The sequence below is a fragment of the Triticum dicoccoides genome, chromosome 2B (assembly GCF_002162155.2).
Source record: "Triticum dicoccoides isolate Atlit2015 ecotype Zavitan chromosome 2B, WEW_v2.0, whole genome shotgun sequence".
Lineage (NCBI taxonomy): Eukaryota > Viridiplantae > Streptophyta > Magnoliopsida > Poales > Poaceae > Triticum > Triticum dicoccoides.
In genome coordinates this window covers 94,335,454-94,353,633 of record NC_041383.1, presented here as the reverse complement: position 1 = coordinate 94,353,633, position 18,180 = coordinate 94,335,454, and the positions used below count along the sequence as shown (strand labels likewise).

Sequence of the window (18,180 nt, the reverse complement as noted above, 5' to 3'; positions counted from 1 at the left end):
AGTCATGATGGTTTTATATGCTACTACATATGTGTGGATAGTGAGTAATTGTGTGGAACTAAGAAAATGATTCTATTTCCTGGTTCCAGTAGCGAGTTGCAGCAAGAGAATAAATAATGTTAATACATTTTCCTGGTTTTCTAGGTTTATTACTGTACATAATGGATTTGGGTTCCCATAAAGATTATATAAAATTGTCTGACAAACTCTCTCGATGTTTGTAGGTCCCATGTAAGTGCGCCTCTGGTGCCCTAAGCCATACAAGGTAGACAACGGTGACCACGTGTCATGAAGGCGGACACCAAGCTGGATGTATCACACCATGGTACTCTTCCTCAGTAATTTGGTGTGCTTTGCTACAGCTGGAAGAGATAGATCCGTTGGAGCCAGGGGGAGATATACAGAAGTAACCCAGAAAGAGTCATGCAGATCTTTGAGAGCGAGCCTTCGCTGCATAACAACTATCCCAGTATGTGAAGGGTCTTGTCACTCTCGAGAGGCTAGATGACAGCCCGCTGCCTAAAACATTGCAGACAGGTACTGGTTTCTACTGTTCCTCCTTAATTGATTGACTTGTGTAACACAAACTTGCTTCTGGTTTAAGTACCTACTTCATTCGACTCACTAAATGTAATTCTGTCATCTTACTCCGTACCTTTATCTAGTGGGTTTCTTCCATACACATGCCCTTATTATTAACTTTCTGCTCTCATATTTTGGTGTTAACATTCAACAGATCAAAACACGCAAGAATTGCTAATTCGGCAAGGGGTGGAGAAGGGCATAGTGGCATCTCAGTATTTCAAAGTGTTGGACGTATGCCAAAAGATGGGGCTCTAGGTATAGCAAGGCGTATACGGGGCAATGGACGCTGGCGTGGCGGCGTTCGAGACCGAGTGGGCAAAAAGACCACAACTGGGTACTGAATTTCTCAGGCTTCTATATCCATTGATTTTGTTTCTTCAATGTGTATGCATCTGATATAGTCAAGATCAAGCTCAATCCCACGTCTTGGATGTTGATTTTGTAAGCTAGGATCGAGGATAAGTAAGGTTTCTGTCGGAGTTTCCATCTTACTGGCATCATACTAGAGCCTGCAAATACATGGCATGTGTATCTTCTAGTCCTTGTATTAAAAAAAGACATGATTTTTCTTGGGTGCTTAGATATATTTCAGCTTCTCATCAATATCTGCTAATATATTAATTGTGCTAATATATTGGCATGTACTCCCTCCGTCCCAAAATTCTTGTCTTAAATTTGTCTAAATACGGATGTATCAAGTCATGTTTTAGTATTAGATACATCCATATCTAGACGAATCTAAGACAGGAATTTTGGGACAAAAGGAGTATGTGTGTGTGAATCATGTTTTGGAATTGCAGAACACAACTTATGTTTTGGAATAACATGAAACATGGTTTCTGCCCCTTCTATACTTGGACCACCTGAGTACCTGACTATGGTGCAGTTTTTTGTGTCACAGTCGGACATTCTTGTCGCTCATTAGTGGAGTTTTTACTGTTATCTGGAGATTCATGGGTCTGATGTGTTTCATCTTCTACTTTCTGATAATGATGGTAGCATCTCTTGTGCTCTTGGCAAAGTCAAAGTTCTCAGTCCACACATGCTTCATAGTTGGAGCAGGATTCTGGTCAAAGGAGTTTTTGGCGACCTTATGGTCGATGATCTAGTTCTTTTGGTCCGGTGCATGGTTGCGATGTTGATAAAAATTTCAAGTTGGATAGTTGGCTTTTATATTACACATACTGTATCCATATATTAGGAAAGTATCTCAATCATCTCTGACTTGACATGTGCAAGCAATGTGTGGTGTGTACAAACTGCATTCACATTCCATCCTAACTATCAGTTGAATCCATTTAGACCAAGCATTGACTCGATGCATGCTTTGTGCTTCAGATGTGAAGCATGACAGCGACGGTGGTGGGCCGGCTTGCTTCCAGCGCCAATGACGCGGTGGGGTTGTCGTCCCGTAACACAACGCCGGCTCCCATGACTGACTCGGCTAGCACTGCTTAGGTAAGTCCCTGGTCTCCCCTTTCTCGTCTGTCTGCCCTGGGACCTAGCATTCAAGCTATGGACATATTGTGCCCTTTGTTGTGGTATTTTGGCCAACACAATCTTGTGATTGTGATGGTGTTGTCCCTGCTTTTACCAGTCATTAGGTTCAGGTTATACTTGTAGATGTAGAATGGTTTTTGTTCTATGAAATGCTTTCATACATTTACTTACTTTGCATATGGGCGTACCCCAGAATGACATTCTCTGCAATTCTTAATTTGATGAGTTCCTTGTCTTGCTGTGGCTAGCACACCCTTCTATATAGGGCGATGTTGCTGCCACCTGGAAATTGAATCACTTGCATCTATTTCACCGAGTTCGACAACAATGGGCTATTCATAGTAATGCAAACGCTATATCATATCCTGTACTACTCATGGGGCTTTATTTGAGGCAACTTGCTTTACATATTTCTGTTCAACATTGTATGATTTGTCATGTGATCAACTGTTGTTGACTTGATGCATGCTTTGTGCTTCAGATGTGAAGCATGACGGTGACAGTGGTGCGCCTCCTTGCTTCTGGCCCCGATGAGATAGCGGGGTTGACGCCCTGTAACCTTGGCGTCGCCTCCCACGACTGTCTCATCTATCACCACTAGGTGAGTCCCTGGTCACCCCTTTCTCCTCCCTGCTCTGCTCCGGCCGTCGAGTTGATGATCTTTGCCATTGGTCTGGCGCATGGTTGCCATGTTGAGGCTTACTGATATGATCTCTGTTAACGATCATGGCTTGTGTTTGTGGATGGTTAGGCTCTGTTTAACAACTGGTTGTCATGGTTATCATCTACGTTGATGCCAGAATTTGGGGCAGTTATTTACTTTGGTTTGCCAAAGAATCTTAGATGTCTCAACAATGCTATTCTGCCCTGCTCTGTTTTTAGGTTATACTCCCTCCGTTTCTAAACAGAAGACCTTTTAAAGATTCCACTATGGACTACATACGTAGCGAAATGGGTGAATCTACACTCTAAAATATGTCTATATGCATCCGTATGTAGTTCGTATTGAAATCTCTAAAGGGACTTAGATTTAGAAACGGAGTGAGTATATGCCTGTCTCTCAACATGCTACTATTTGTATATTTAGAAACAGAGGGTTGCTGCTGAATGTGGTGGTGTTCTGGTGGTGTGGATTAGTTCCGGCGAGTTGCCTGATGGATTGTTGTTTTGCTGGGTGCTAGCTCTTACCTTGTTTTGTATTTAAGTACTGCCTTTTTGAAACTCGAGGTCCTGCTTGCTCCTCTGCAGGCCAGGCCACTACAGGAGAGGTGTGTCGATGACCCGTGACTATTCCGACTCACTTGAAGGACGGACTGGTGAACCCGCATCATCGGTGATGAGTACTAGCTTAGATTCATCAGCTTACTTACCGGTGTAGGTAAGTCACTATTTCGAGTTGTCGACGATCTCTCGCCCCTCCCCGTGTCCAGCATCTGTTGGCTTGGTTTATGTGTATGCGTTGCAACTGTCATATCATACATAGATTTATTTATTGTCCCGCTGCTCTTACAAGTTTTATACCTTACTAACGGAAGGATGATGCCTGCCACTTGAGTTCCTTACCATCCCTGGAACATCCATACCCTAGAACCTGTGGTGGTTACTTTCCTAGAACATCCATAAGCTGGCGTTCTGGGTAATATTCTCGTTCCAATTCCATCATGTATGTGATTACGTCTAGTGTTCCAGTAGGTGGGTGTGCAGCATGTTGTTCTTCATGAATCCCTGCAAGTATATATTTCCTAGCTTACAGTAGTGACCAACTAGAGCAGAGATTTATGAGTATATGTTTCTTCGTGAATTAGTTACTACGTAAATCTGTCTTATTATAGTTACCGTGTTGCACTTTTTTAAGCAATGGTTAGTTAGTTATTAGCTATCGTGGCTTAAAGACTGCAGTTTAGGAATCACAATATTTTGCATTTGTACACAGTTTAGAGATCATGTACCTTGATTCACTTAAACTGAAAACTGAAGACCTTTTTAATGTTGAGCACTAGCCCCATGTTAGCTTTTGAGAATTTGATGGCTTACTTGATGATGTTGTTTTTGATTATGTGATAATCTGAGAGCTTATCCACAGTTGCTTCTCTACTGTGGACGGTTGTACTCCCTCCGTTCCTAAATATAATTTTTTTAGAGATTTCAATAAGGACTATATACGGATGCATATAGACATATTTTAGACTGTAGATTCAGTCATTTCGCTCCGTATGTAGCCCGCATTGGAATCTCTTAAAAGACTTATATTTAGGAACGAAGGGAGTACTTGTCAATTTGCATTTAACTGAAAAAATGGTTTCTTCAGTTCAGACAAAAGAGAGATGTATTGAACTCAAATTTTCTAATCTCGGCATGTCATAACCTCGTGAATGATGGACGTGCTGCTGATTTCCTGTGGCTGATAGTTATTCTTCTCTGAATAAATGAATTCGCTTTTGTTGTGGCATGATTCAGAACTCGTGATTGTTTGGATCTGGATTGTTCATTCAAAACTTGCATTTGCCCTTTTCTATTGGACTTTCAAAAAAAAACCTACTGTCCACCTATTAAATAATTAAATTAAAGCATGGATGTGATTGGTTGTGGGGCTACAGCTGTTGGGGTGTGGCTTGGATGTTGGTTTTGACTAGCTAGCATTATACCTTTCTTATCCATGTGAAAATATTACACATTTTGTAAAAACGCTACACTACCTGTATGCTGCTACATGCATGATTTGAGGAAATCATGTTCCTCTGCCTTCTAATATCCAGCATTATGCTTTCCCTATGGTGACAACATTATCATTTTCAATTCAAAAAACGCTACCCTTCCATTAAAATGTCAAATATTTGGGATTTTTATATTCCCATGCTATTGCTTGTACTGCGATTCATGAAAACTACTCTTAGGGTTATAAGTAATGGATAATGCACTGTTTGTTTGTATTTTTCCTCACTCAAGGAGATTGAACCTGATGCATTTTTCTGCACATCTTATGATCATGAATTTCGGAAACAGCAAGTTGCATTTTTGCACAGATATTCAGTTCTACTGTAATATGTTAGACTATACTTGAAGAGCTATTCCGATTACAGTGTCCCAGTTCATAAACTCAAAATCTTGTCATTTCTACATATTGTGATAGTTGACCTACATATTGTATTGACCTCTTGTCTGGTGAAGCTTAACGTGTTGCCTCTTTGGCTCATGCTTGTTGTTTTTCGTTGCGAACAACAGGTGAAGGTGAAGCTATTCTTGTCAGGTCAGCAACCACTGCTAGAGGGATCAGAATGGTGTGTTGGACTGGAGCTCCATCGCCACTCAAAATCGCGAGCGGCTGTGCATGAGCAGACTGTCGTCAAGGGCCTGGAAGGAGATGCTTCCTCCGTCTGTTGCTGCTCGGGCATGGAGCTTCCAAGCCTATCAGGAAGGATGAAGGGCTAAGATCTACCCTCTGGAAGGAAAGAGGAAGAGGCCACGGGCGACAGAGAAATCCCCCATCCTCGGCTGCTCTTCCAAGTCTGAAGGTAACCCCTCCCTCTTCTCTTCTTCTCTTCTCATTATCCTCTACATCGACGCAAGGTTCTGAGGGTGGAAAACTTTAGCAGTGAAGTTAGACAAAGACAAAGGACATACTCTGGTCCAGTTCTGTATTCTGGTACCCGCACTAGTTCACTGACTGAAAGAGGTCATATCATTGATAAGTATATGTTCGATAGTTTCTTCTAACTTGATGCATTTTGTTTGATCTGTTACATGTAAAAATCTTCAGAAAGAAACCAAAGTCCACTTTAATCTGCTTACGCCTCATACTATAGGACTGTTGTTTAGTTCCTCCAGATCAGCTTTCAAGTTTTAAGAGATTCTGTTCATAAGTCATGACCGGATTTGTTTCCAAGAAGCACGTTGATTGATACATGACATTTTTCATATCGGAGTATTTAGACACAACACAATTCCCCTATTTATGTGGATTGTGGGTGGTGTACAAGCTAAACCTGACTGTATTTTTTAAAGGTCATTGTGGACTTCTTGGTTTATTAAACTTCCATGTTGTTGACAGCCTTGATATTTTATTCTAGCCCTAAAGTGATTATAGACATAGATGTTCAGTATAATGATATGCCCAATACTTGAAAGTGGAGTAAACGAAATCCTAACTTATCTGATATTTTTTTATAAGCATGGACGGTCGTCTATAATAACTAGTAATTGTTACTCTAGAACAGCCTTAAATCCATTGTTCTACTCTGTCAGGAGCTCCGCCATTATATCTAATAATACGTGAAGAAACCATGATCATAGTGGTTTCACTTTCAACCCGTGCTTCTGCTACTCGGTCTTCAGGAGTAGGATGAAAGCATCCACTGTTCTAATGCAACCGTGCACCACTTTTGTCAATACTTGCAGTCATGTTTTAACATGAACGTATCACATCAGCACAACACGCAGCATCCTTCGGCAAATACCTAGCCTGCTTCTATCCAGTCGTTTACTTACTCATCGGTTATGTTTGCATATTGGCTTGTTATTTGTGAGAATCACACTAAACTGGGTATTGGGGTGCTATGTGTGCAGGTTGAGAGCCTGATGGACAAGAGCGAGCTGGATGCTCAGCCAGAGCTATTCATCCACAATGTCCCTCACAAGGAGGTTTGAGAGCCTGACGGACAAGAGCGAGCTGGATGCTCAGCCAGAGCTATTCATCCACAATGTCCCTCACAAGGCCATGACCACACTCACGAATATGAACAGTGGTATTTGTATGTCCAAGTCATACCTCGTGAACAACCTTGGTACCATTGCAAGGTCTGGCACGAGGTATTTCATGGAGGCCCTAGCTGTTGGTGTGTGGTGTCCATGATTCGTCAGTTTGGTGTCGGTTCTACTATGCTTACCTTGTTGCTGAGAGAGTTGTTGCGACCAGCAAGCACAACGACAATGAGCACTATGTTTGGGAGTCCCAGACTAGTGGCTTCTTCACTGTGATATGTGATACTGCTGGAGAGCCCCTTTGGAGGGGTACTAACATCAACCTCTACCTCAAGGACGATCAGGTACAGCAAAACATAAATCTCGTCCCTATTTACTTGCTCGTGCTTAATATGTTCTGGATAGACTTGGTAGTTCTTGTGGGTTGTCATAACTTCATGAATTATGGATGGCTGATAATTATTCTTCTCTGAATGAATGAATTCCCTTTTATTGTGGCATGTCGTTTTTCTGTCACTGGACACATCCAGAAAATATCTACTTATGCCTTCTTGTTGCTGATGCAACACAAGTCATGAGTTTAGCACTTCTGTCTGAATTGTGAGATGTGTGTTGTTATGCTCATGTCATGATAAAGAATGGATTTTCACTTTTATCCTCGCAAAATCCTATTATTTGGACTTTTATTTGTACTAGCTCTAAACACTTTGATTACGTGTTTGGGTGCTATGATGTGCAGGCGTTGGATAAGATCAGGTTTGAGAGCCTGACTGACAAGTGCAAGCGATGCTCCCATGTCCGTGATGCGACACCTCCGGCTCGGCATCACGGCCGGCGGGCACGGGCTTGTCAAGAGCATGCTCCAAAACCGCGGCTTTGAGCTGGCCACTGCCAAGGAAGGGCTCCCGGTGCGCCGGTGCTCGCGCGGCGGATGGCAGCCTAGGAGGAGGAAGGGTACGTCTGCTGCTTCCTCTTCCTTGTTCTACGCACAGTACAGGTGAGCACCGTTTCCCATCTCCGTCAGATCCAAACCATGCTTGTCTGCTTGATTGATTCAAACCATGCCATCAGATTCAGACTGCAAGCAGAGTGTATGTACTCTAGTTCATGTAGGAGTCGTTTGTTGTGTGCCATCCATTAATCATGCTACCAAATTTACTTATTCTTGCTTCAAAATATTCATGCGTGCGTGCGTGCCTGCCTAGCAACATTCATTTTTTCATTGGAGACCATGTTCTTGTACTTGTCCTCTACTTAGCTCGGCGCATTATGACATGCTTGTTTGTTGGCCACTATTTCTTAAGTTATGGAAACTTCCAGGGCTAATATTGGAGAAGAGATATGTTGGTTGAACACCAAAGATGTTGACTATCCCCTGAAGCTTCTGTGGATTCACATCGACATGATACTCTACTGCTCTCTAAAGGTGATTTTAATCTGCTGTTTCATCAATTTTTCTATTCTGCTATCTGAAAAGGAATGAAAAGATTTCCTGTCCTGAAACCACCACCTAGCATGACAAGGGGTAACTTTGGCCAGCCTGCTTCGATGTTCATGTTTGGCAACAGCCTATGTTTTTAAGGCGGTAAGGCGAGGCGAGGCGCTGGGGGGGCGCCTCACTGCCTAAGCGCTAAGGCATAAGGCGAGGCGACGCCTTAGAGACTTGTAAGCAGCAGAATTAAGTAGAATTTGGTAGGCATTAGGCAACTAGGCATACAGCCATACACACCTTGCAACTGATGGTTGTAGAGCCCATATAGTTCTGGAGAGGATGGAGAATCTGCAGGAGAGGAGGAGGAGGAACTGCAGGAGAGGAAGGGGAAGGGGATCTGCCGGAGAGGAGGGGGAAGCTGCCAGAGAGGAGGGGGAGGGGGATCTGCCGGAGAGGAGGGGGAAGCTGCTAGAGAGGAGGGGGAGAAGCTCAGATCCAGCCTGGGGGTGGGGGGAAACTGAAAATGGTTATAGGTCTCTCTCTCTCCCTCTAGTACCTGTTGGCGCCAAAACAAAGTTTCCCGCCCTTTCCTTCCCTCCCAGTTATCTGTTTCCCGCCTAAACCACCCAGCTCTTTCTAAGGCGTCCTTATTTGCCTAAGGCAGGCATAGTGGCGCCTAGGCGGACGCCTTGGACACCTTAACGACTAAGGCGGACGCCTTAGACACACATGTAAGGCAAGGCCGACGCCTTGCCTCCTAGGGGGCCCTAACGCCTAGGCGTCGCCTAAGCGACGCCTTAGGGACGCCTTAAAAACAGAGGCAACAGCACAGACTTGGATATGCTGGAGACGACGCTGGTGAACCTACAGGGCATCTCGCTCGAGGTGATCCTGGACGACGAGGGGGGCAAGGCACGCTAAACTCTCTAAGATCTTGCAACAGGTAACGAACCAACCGACCATCTAAACAGCAGCAATGCACCTGTAGAATGGCTATGTGTTGATTAATCTCAAATATTAATGCTGCAGTAGATTTACATGAGCTCCATAAATGCACATGATTTCCAAAGCAAAATTAGATTTTCGATATTCTAATTGAATAACACCCAACTAGGGACGCATATTAAACTGATAGAAACTTGGGGATTGGGTGAGTCGTGAATGCTCACAATGGAACTGTCACATTATTTTATTGAGATTATTGATAAACTGTTGGTTTTCGAAACATCAATGCAATTGTTTTCGTGAGATTGGTGGCTGAACTTTCAGTAATCTACATAGGTGACTTTGGTTTGCAGAACATAGCTGTGCTACTAGAAAACATCATGGCATTTTAAACCACTTTGATTTTCAATAAAATCTGTTGTTTTATATATGTGTTGATGCTCTGTTGTGGCTGAACAAGAGAAGCTCACACACAAGGCATTCCGGCATCTAGTTTCTTGAACCGCTGAACTGGTTGTGGTTTTTGATGGCTTCTGATGCCGTGTACAACAAAATAGCACCCTTATTGAAAAAAGTTATACATGCCCAATAGACATGTATGTTTTAGCTTCCTAAGTTGAAATGCGTTGCTATATATGTTATGTGTGGGCCATGAAATGCATTACTATATATGCTTTGTGCATTACTATCACTTGAGCCACTGAACTAGTCAGTGTATGTTGGTGTTTTATTTCTTTCTTTGCCCGTGATGCCGTACGTAGCAAATTAGCATCCTTTGACACAATATTATAAATTTCCAATCGTTGTGTATGCTTTAGCTTTTTAAGTTGAAATATACTGCTATGCATGTTCTCTGTGGCTCATGAAAACTGACAACAAAATTAAATTCTTGTGATGTCGTGTAGAACAAATTAGCACCCTTATTAACAAAGTGTTTCATGTCCAATAGATCTTATGTTTTAGCTTCCTAGGCTGGGATACATCATTATACATCTTCTGTGGGTCGTGAAGCTAAGGAGAGCTGATCTAATTCTTACATGGTCCCAGTCGAATACTGTAAGTGGTTCAAAGGCGTCAACATTTGCACACGTGTCAACCGACAAGAACATGAAATAGACCGTCCTGGCGGGCACCCTCTCCAGCCTGCGCGCCCAGGGCTGGTACCTCCTGTCAAAGCCAACAAGATGGGAGGTCGTTAACTAATTGGGTTCTATGGACGTCGGTCAGTCCCCCCACCTCCATGGTTTTACTTACTGCACATGTATCTATGCAATGACGATGCCGATAATAAGTTTTCCATGTCGGTGAGCTGCCTTGCCTATTTAGCCGTGTCCTGAGAATCTGAGACCGAGATGCTGAACTGTCGTATGTAGTTGTTTTCCTATGGAGATTGGACCTATGCATTGCTGCTGCTTAAAGAGGCATTTTCAAAGAGGCATTGCTGCTTCTTAGTTGTTTTGCTGCTGCAATGCATGGTCTTCTGACGTGAGTCCTCCCTCGTGGTTGGTTTGGTCGATATCTTTGGTCAAAGTGGTAATTTTTCCCATTGTACTCGATTCACTAATAATTAGGAAAATCAAGCTTTAGGGGTTAGTTGTGGTGCTACAGTTGTTGGGGTGTGGCTGGGATGTTAATTTTAACTAGCTGGTATTATACCTTTATTATCCGTGTGAAAATATTACACCTCTTGTGAAAACGCTACACTTATTGTATGCTGCTACATGCATTATTTGAGGTCAAATATTGTATCTGTTTTATGGCGTCATGAGTTATATATCCGTTGTATGGTTAATTAAATTAATGGCGCTAGTATGATAATTCAAGAGGTTTCTGTATCCATTCTACTGATGTGATGTGCCTCCTTCATGATATTGATAGTAACTAGAAGAAACCTGTTTTCAGGGGCTCGCAGACCAAGGACCGATTTGGAGCTCCTCTCTGCAACCGCAGGTGGGTAATGGTCTCATGGTTTTTTGGAAGGATGTCTATCGTCTGTTTGTTTCTGACATACTCTCTCTGTGAAAAAATATAAGAGTGTTTAGATCACTAAAGTAGTGATCTAAATTCTCTTATATTTCTTTACGGAGGGAGTACATTTGCTACTCATGTTAATCTGGTTATTGAAATGACATTGTGGGATTGGTTCTAACATGTGCTAACCTGAGTGACTAGTATATGTAGCTGACCCTGTTCATTCATTCTTCTGAGCTATGAGATGATGGACGTGATGCTATTCTTGCTGTAGCTTATAATTCTTCTATGAATGAATGAATTCCATTTTGCTGTGGCGTGACATTTTGGCAGAGCTGGACACATCCAGTCAATACTTACTCATGGCTTTTTGTTGCTGGTGCTTCAAAAGTCATGATATGATTTGTTATATATGCTCCTGTCATGATAAAAGAAATGATTTTTTTCTTTAACTTGATTTGATCTCACCTGGGGACATATGAATTATTCTGACTTTTGTCCTCGCAAATAAAATTACTTGGACTTTTACTTGTACTAGCTCTAAAATCTTTGATCATCTATTTCTCTTATTAATGAAGAGATCTAGCGAACGTCCTCTGTACAAATGATATGCAATCATATTATTGATAACATCTATAGTCTACATACATGAGCTTGGTTTGCATAAGATAGTTGTCCTAGTGCCGATGACAAAATGTCATGGCATTTGAAACCACTTTGATTTTCTATAAAATCTGTTGTTATTGTACACAATTTGGCTGAAGATTGTGGCTTTGATAAGTCAAATAATTTGTGATCTGGCAATGATTTATAGGTCTCAAGTTTAGTTGAGAGCAAATTGTCAATGTTACAACTGAAGCTTGATCCTTGGTAGACTGTTGTAGAAGTTTTGAGTAGTCTGCTATTTCCAACTCATGGGTCCCGTTTAGACTCATAAACCACTGTTTACTTATTTTGGCATCATCATTTTCCTGTCTTGTGTTGTGCTCATTAGAGAAAGACCTGACCCAGTTCTTTGAATATTACAGGAGATCATAGGTGAAGGGGCAAAACCCTTGAAGTCGTCGTTTGTTGCACGCAGAGGACTCGATATGCTCAAGAGCCATGTGGAGATTGTTGTCAAGTTGAAGTGGCTCAACATTTAGACCATCTAGTAAGTCATACACTACATGGTGTGATGATCTACACATGGGAGTACATCACTAGCGAGTCGGCGCCCCTGCCCTGCCCCTCTCGTGGGCGCTTCTTCTTTGACTCCGGCATAGGTGAGTTACTGGTCTCTCCTTCCTCCTATGTCTGCTCTAGGACCTAGTACTTTGTGGCATGTCCTCTACTGCTTCGAGCTATGGATTAATGTTAAACTGATAGAAACTTGGGGCCTAAGTGACTCTTAAATGCTCACAATGGAACTGCCATTCTTTATATGAGATTATCGATAAACTGTTAGTTTGTGAACATCAATGCAATTGTTTTCGTAAGATTGGTGTCTCAACTTCAGTAAACTACATACAAGTCTTTGCTTCACAGAACATAGCTGTGCTGGCACCGATGACGAAGTGTCATGGTATTTGAAACTACTATGATTTTTAATAGAATTTGTTGTTATGTTTCAGAATTTTACTATTCTAGGATTTTGGAAGCGATGTTTGTGAAATCTTTGTTGTGTCTGTCACAAATAGGATCAATTCATGATTTCCAAAGGCTTAGAATAAAGGAAAGTTATAGTTAAACTTCTAATGATGTTGCCGCCCTTTTGATTTAGGATATATTTGAGTCCATTGAATGTATATGATCTTTTCAGGTGTTTCTGTGCTTTGGTACTCCAGATGGAGTGAAAACCTTGTGTGTTTGTTTATGTGGCATTGTTTCAAATGAGGTGCTAACTTTATATGGTCCATAGAGTCATGCCTAGTTATGAAGCAGTGTTTATTTAGTCTCCGTGTGTGCATGATGTAATGGCCATCATGTATCGACGTCCTTTGATGAGTTTTATGTTTTACTTGGTATGCTTGTTTGAATTCAGATCCATCCTTGAGTACAACAACAACAACAAAGCCTTTAGTCCTAAACAAGTTGGGGTAGGCTAGAGATGAAACCCATAAGATCTCGCAACCAACTTATGGCTCTGGCACATGGATAGCAAGCTTCCACGCACCCCTGTCCATAGCTAGAGATCCATCCTTGAGTAATCTGCTATTTTAACGAGGTTGTATATATTTGGGCTCTGGAAATCAATAATTTATAGGTCTTGTTTAGTTGGGAGCAAATTATCAATGTTTCAACTAAAGCTTGGTCCTTGTTAGACTGCTTTAGAAGTTCTGAGCAATCTGCTATTTCCAACTAATGGTCCTTGTTAGACCCATGAACCTCTTCTTATTTTGGCATCATCTTTATTCTATCCTATGTTGTGCTCGCTTGAGAAACACCTGAGTCGGTTCTTTGAATAATACAGGACAACATTGCTAAAGGGAAAGAAGAAAACCTGGAAGTTATGGTTGTTGCAGGCTGATGGAAGTCAAAATGCTCAAGAGCCAAACGTGGGAACTGTTGTCACGTTGAAGTGGCTCGACATTTAGGCCATCCAGTAAGAGTACATCACCAGCGAGTCGGTGCCCCCGGCCTGCCCCTCTAGTGGGTGCTTCTTATTTGACTCCGACATAGGTAAAGCCGTTGTTTCCTCTGCTGTCCTCTCTCCCATGATGTGTGTGCCCACAGCCATCGAGCCGTGCTTCTATAAATGTACCGTTAGGTTGAAATACTATTATATTGGGCTTCATCAGTCTACATACATGACTTTAGTTTGCATAACATAGATGTGCTAGTACTTCAGCATGCAGCTGTGTGGCTAATTGCTTGAGACATGTTCCCCTTGGGCTGGAACCTCTCCTTATCCTTTATTTTTTTGTGAAATGGACCAACGCCTTGTCGTTTTGCTGGAATATACGAGGGCTTAATCAATCCCTAAGGAAAAATGTCTATGCTGACTTGGTAATTTGATAATTGGCTTTGAGAATGAGCATTACTATTGATTTTATGCTTAACTGGATTTAAACTCTACTATACTAAACTATGGGATTTCTTCTGAGTAGCTAGTGATGTAGGGTTCCAATTGCCTAAAGACTCTGGCTTTGAGAGGTTGTGTATATTTGTGATCTGGCAATGATTTATAGGTTTACTGAGAGCAAATTGTGAATGCTTCAATTGAAGCCTGATCCTTTTTAGACTGCTGTTGAAGTTTTTGGTTATTTCCGACCCATGGGTCCTTGTTAGACTGTTGTTGCATGTGAAGATAACCACGAACCTCTTCTTATTTTTTATCATCTTCTTTCTGTCTTGTTTTGTGCTTGTTAGAGGAACACCTGACCTGGTTCTTCGAATATTACAGAGATCATTGCTAAAGGGGGAAAGAACAACCTGTAAGTCATGGTTGCTGCAAGGCCGAGGGAACTCGAAATGCTCAAGAACCACGTGGGCGCATGATCGAGTAGAAGAAGTGCTACATAAAGGCCATGGACATGCTTTAAAAACCAGGCAGCACCGCGATTGCTGAACTAGTAGAGCTTGGCCGCCGACAAATATCAGAGTATATGAGGTGCATCTTGAACAGTGCATGGTGAGCCTTCATTTGACTGGCCTTTTTCTCATTCTGTACTCCATCTTTGATTGATGCATCCCTTTTTAGAATTATACTCCCTTTTTTACCATGGCATGCGTAAGCGCCATGAAATGTGTGTTTCTTACATGATCAGGGATGGTCTCTTGCTGAGCATGGTTGTTTTGTTTAATTCTGGTTTGGTCACTACCTTTTCTTGGCTTGCTGATTGCCAAAGTGCTAATTGATATGTGTAGTGATATTGTTGTGTACATACCTGGTGGTGTTGCCTACCATTGAAAATGATCTTGGCAATGATTTATAGGTCTTGAGTTTAGTTGAGAGCTAATAATTGTTAATGTTTCAACTGAAGCTTGGTCCTTGCTAGGCTGATGTACAACGTGAAGATCCATGAACCTCTTAATACTTGTTTTGTCATCATCTTTTCTGTCTTGTGTTGTGCTCACTTGAGAAACACCTGACCCGGGTTTTTGCATGATACAGGAGATCATTGCTGAAGGGAAATAAGAGAACCTGCAAGTCGTGGTTGTTACAGGCCGAGGGTAGTCCATATGCTCAAGAGCCAAACGTGGGATTGTTGTCAAGTTGAAGTGGCTCAACATTTAGAGAGTTTTAGACCATCCAGCAAGTTGTAGACTGCGCGGTGTGAAGATCTGGGCTGTTTAGGAAGAAAATTTGAGGGAAGTCCCTAATTAATTGGTCAATGGCACAAGTGAAGTTAACTGTGAACTTGTGCTAATGTAGTGTAAAGTTTCCGATTGGTTATACATTTTTTGCCCCTCCGCGGAGCTCTTCTGTTCATGCTTGGGATGGTACATATGGTTCTGGATTTTTGCCTTTTCATTTTTATCTTGTAATGGATATGTGAAAAAATCAATCTGGCCATCAGTCAAGCAACCTTCATCAGTGAAGTGTAGGGAGATGAGATGAAATGCTTGGTTTCAAAATAAAGATGTCAGAGTTTGGCGCATATATATTATGTCTGTCTGCAACTTTGCTATGCCTGTGAAACGAAGATGCAAATCTATGTTTCTGGCTCATGTAATCAATATTGTTTTGGGTCAAAACAAACATTATTATTTGTGTGTGTGTATGTGTGCATGTTTCTCGCGTTTGCTGTTGAATCATATATGCCATGCAATTTCTGAAGATTCGTGGGGAAAAACAAGTCAAGCTGGTTAGAAATCTTCCGATTCAAAGATACTCCCCTATTTAGATTTGTGTATGTATGCTTGATCATCGTACCCATTATTCGCCCCTCGCTCTGATTATACAATTTCTGGAGGAGTCGGTAGTTGGGAATTGGATGTGATATAACCTAACTATGATATACCAGTAATGTGTTGTTAAAGTGTACTCTTTCTTCATCGTAAAACAAGAAAATGGCAACAAACTACTCCCTCCGTTCCTAAATACATGTCGAACAGAGGTAATAGTATATTGATTGATTGGCGATGCTGGCAACAAGTAGAAAATGGTATTTTGAGTGAGTATGGTGACGCTGGCAGCCGTGAGTGTTGGGAACAAGGCAAACCAACAAGTGTAAGTTTTGATAGTTTCAGTTCGTGCTCATGGTCTTTTCGCTTTCTGCGTTTTTCTAGCGTATACCTACTATCCCATCTCATCTCATCCCACGTATGCGTACCTACCTTCCGTTATTTCAGCAGCCTAGCTTGAGATACAAACCAATCAATCTTCTGATGGATGGGGCCGGATCATTTAATTCTCCCACGAAACAAGGCACCCCTTGAATCATCTCCCAAGATGGATCCTTCAATTCTGCCTCGAAACAAGGCGTCCCTTGAATTGTCTCCCAGAGAACCAAATCAAAGCAGCGCCATCTCCCTCTCGTTTCCAAGATGCCTCGATCCATCACGCGGATCCACCTTCCATCCAACGCCTCTCCGCATTGCTCGCCCGCTCCTCTCCCAGATATGATGGCTGACACCCCCCTCTCCTCTCTATAAAATGTCCTGCCCCGTCTCCAATTGCTAGCTCCTCTTTTCTCCTCAATCGAACACCTCACGCGTCTCCCATCTATGCAACGCCGTCGACCTGCCAATGATGCATCTCCGGCCGGCCCGCTTGCCTGTTTGCCCCACCCTCTACTCTATGTAAAGGCTACGCACACCATGCTTGCTCCATCCCAGTCTACTTTTAAGGAAACCAGTCAATCGCCTGATGCCCCCTTTTTTGTTTTTGTTTTTTGTTTTGACCTGGTGATGCATCTATTGACATGGAAGCTGGAGGTGCGGACCGGGCAAGAGCACAACTAAAAGCCGGGCACTAGGCGTGATACAAAAGTATACATGTTTCAGTCGAGGACAATGCAGACATCTGCGTCAATTCAAGCAAGGTCAGTGGAAAAATCTGTATATGGATTGACATGTGTTCGATTCCTTTTATGTGTAAAAATCTGTGTACAAGGATGTAAGGCTTCTCCGTAGAAAATTGGGAGGTTGTAGATTATGTTTTGAATGAAGGGGAACTTTGTTTTTACCTGGGGCTCTGAAAATAGTTGGTCTCAAACTATAGATCATCCATGCCTCCAGCTCAGCAAACAGTTGCTCTGAAAGTTGTTGTCTCTTAATTAGTTACTTTTACCTGCTGCATTTCATTGCTAGCCAGTAGCTATGCCAAACAAACATAGCGACAGGAACATATATGCATGTGTTTTGGTTATGCTTCTTAAATCAATCTCCAAGTTGCCGATGTTAATTGATAAGTTGACTCAAGTTTTTCACACACGCAAAAGGCACTCACAGCTAGTAGCCAGTACGTACGGCCTTGAATAGTTAGGCTAAAATTACAGATTTTTTGCACTACTAGAAGATAGATCATTTGCAGAAACAATATATATGCTTCACTACACACGTTCCACCTCCACGCCAGAGTAAATAAGATTACGGAAACTGGCTGTTATCAAAATACATAGGTGCTGAAATAACTATGAGTAAAATACATAGGTACAAAACGATTTATATCTAATACTACTTGAGAAGCGCTACGTACCTCCCCATATATGCTATAGCCACAATTTTGGCTTTCATGCTTGTGCATCAATGCCTTACTAGTTACTAGTCCTCGGTCCAGTGGAAAAATTACCAAACTTGTTCTGTGTGTACCTATGTAGCAGATGAGGTAGCGATGGGCGCAAAAAGTACCCTTCTGCACAAGCAGCACAGCAAAAAAGCCAGGAAGTTCTGTTAAGAGCGATGGGCTAGCTCCCCCGCAAAAAAAAAAAAAAGAGCGATGGGCTAGCTGTGCACACGATGGGTGTTTGATTCAGAAGATCCACACGAGTTCATCCAAGCAAAGGTTAGTGGAAATTTTATATATGTCTTAGTTTTTCAGCAATATGTAGATTCCAACCAATAGTCCATGAAATCCACATTCCTTCAAAACACACATACATGCATAGGAAATATAAACGTCC

The 18,180-nt window shown here is 42.1% G+C and overlaps 1 long non-coding RNA gene across 17 annotated transcripts in view; it reads left to right on the top strand.

The window, feature by feature from the left end:
* Positions 1 to 15,718, top strand: part of LOC119362326 — a 20,781-nt gene extending 5,063 nt beyond the window's left edge. For 9 of the 17 annotated variants that reach the window (XR_005173330.1, XR_005173335.1, XR_005173329.1 and 6 more), the window contains 15 exons: positions 225 to 537; positions 737 to 919; positions 1,924 to 2,043; positions 2,567 to 2,686; positions 3,334 to 3,463; positions 5,308 to 5,597; positions 6,649 to 7,127; positions 7,523 to 7,780; positions 8,104 to 8,209; positions 10,110 to 10,382; positions 11,063 to 11,110; positions 12,160 to 12,396; positions 13,584 to 13,792; positions 14,517 to 14,744; positions 15,228 to 15,718. This is a non-coding gene — a long non-coding RNA (uncharacterized LOC119362326). Of the gene's footprint in view, positions 1 to 224; positions 538 to 736; positions 920 to 1,923; positions 2,044 to 2,566; positions 2,687 to 3,333; positions 3,464 to 5,307; positions 5,598 to 6,648; positions 7,128 to 7,522; positions 7,781 to 8,087; positions 8,210 to 10,109; positions 10,383 to 11,062; positions 11,111 to 12,142; positions 12,397 to 13,583; positions 13,793 to 14,516; positions 14,745 to 15,227 lie in introns of all 17 variants that reach the window. The other 8 variants (XR_005173333.1, XR_005173337.1, XR_005173336.1 and 5 more) reach the window with 8 other exon arrangements.
* Positions 15,719 to 18,180: the final 2,462 nt, after the last annotated feature.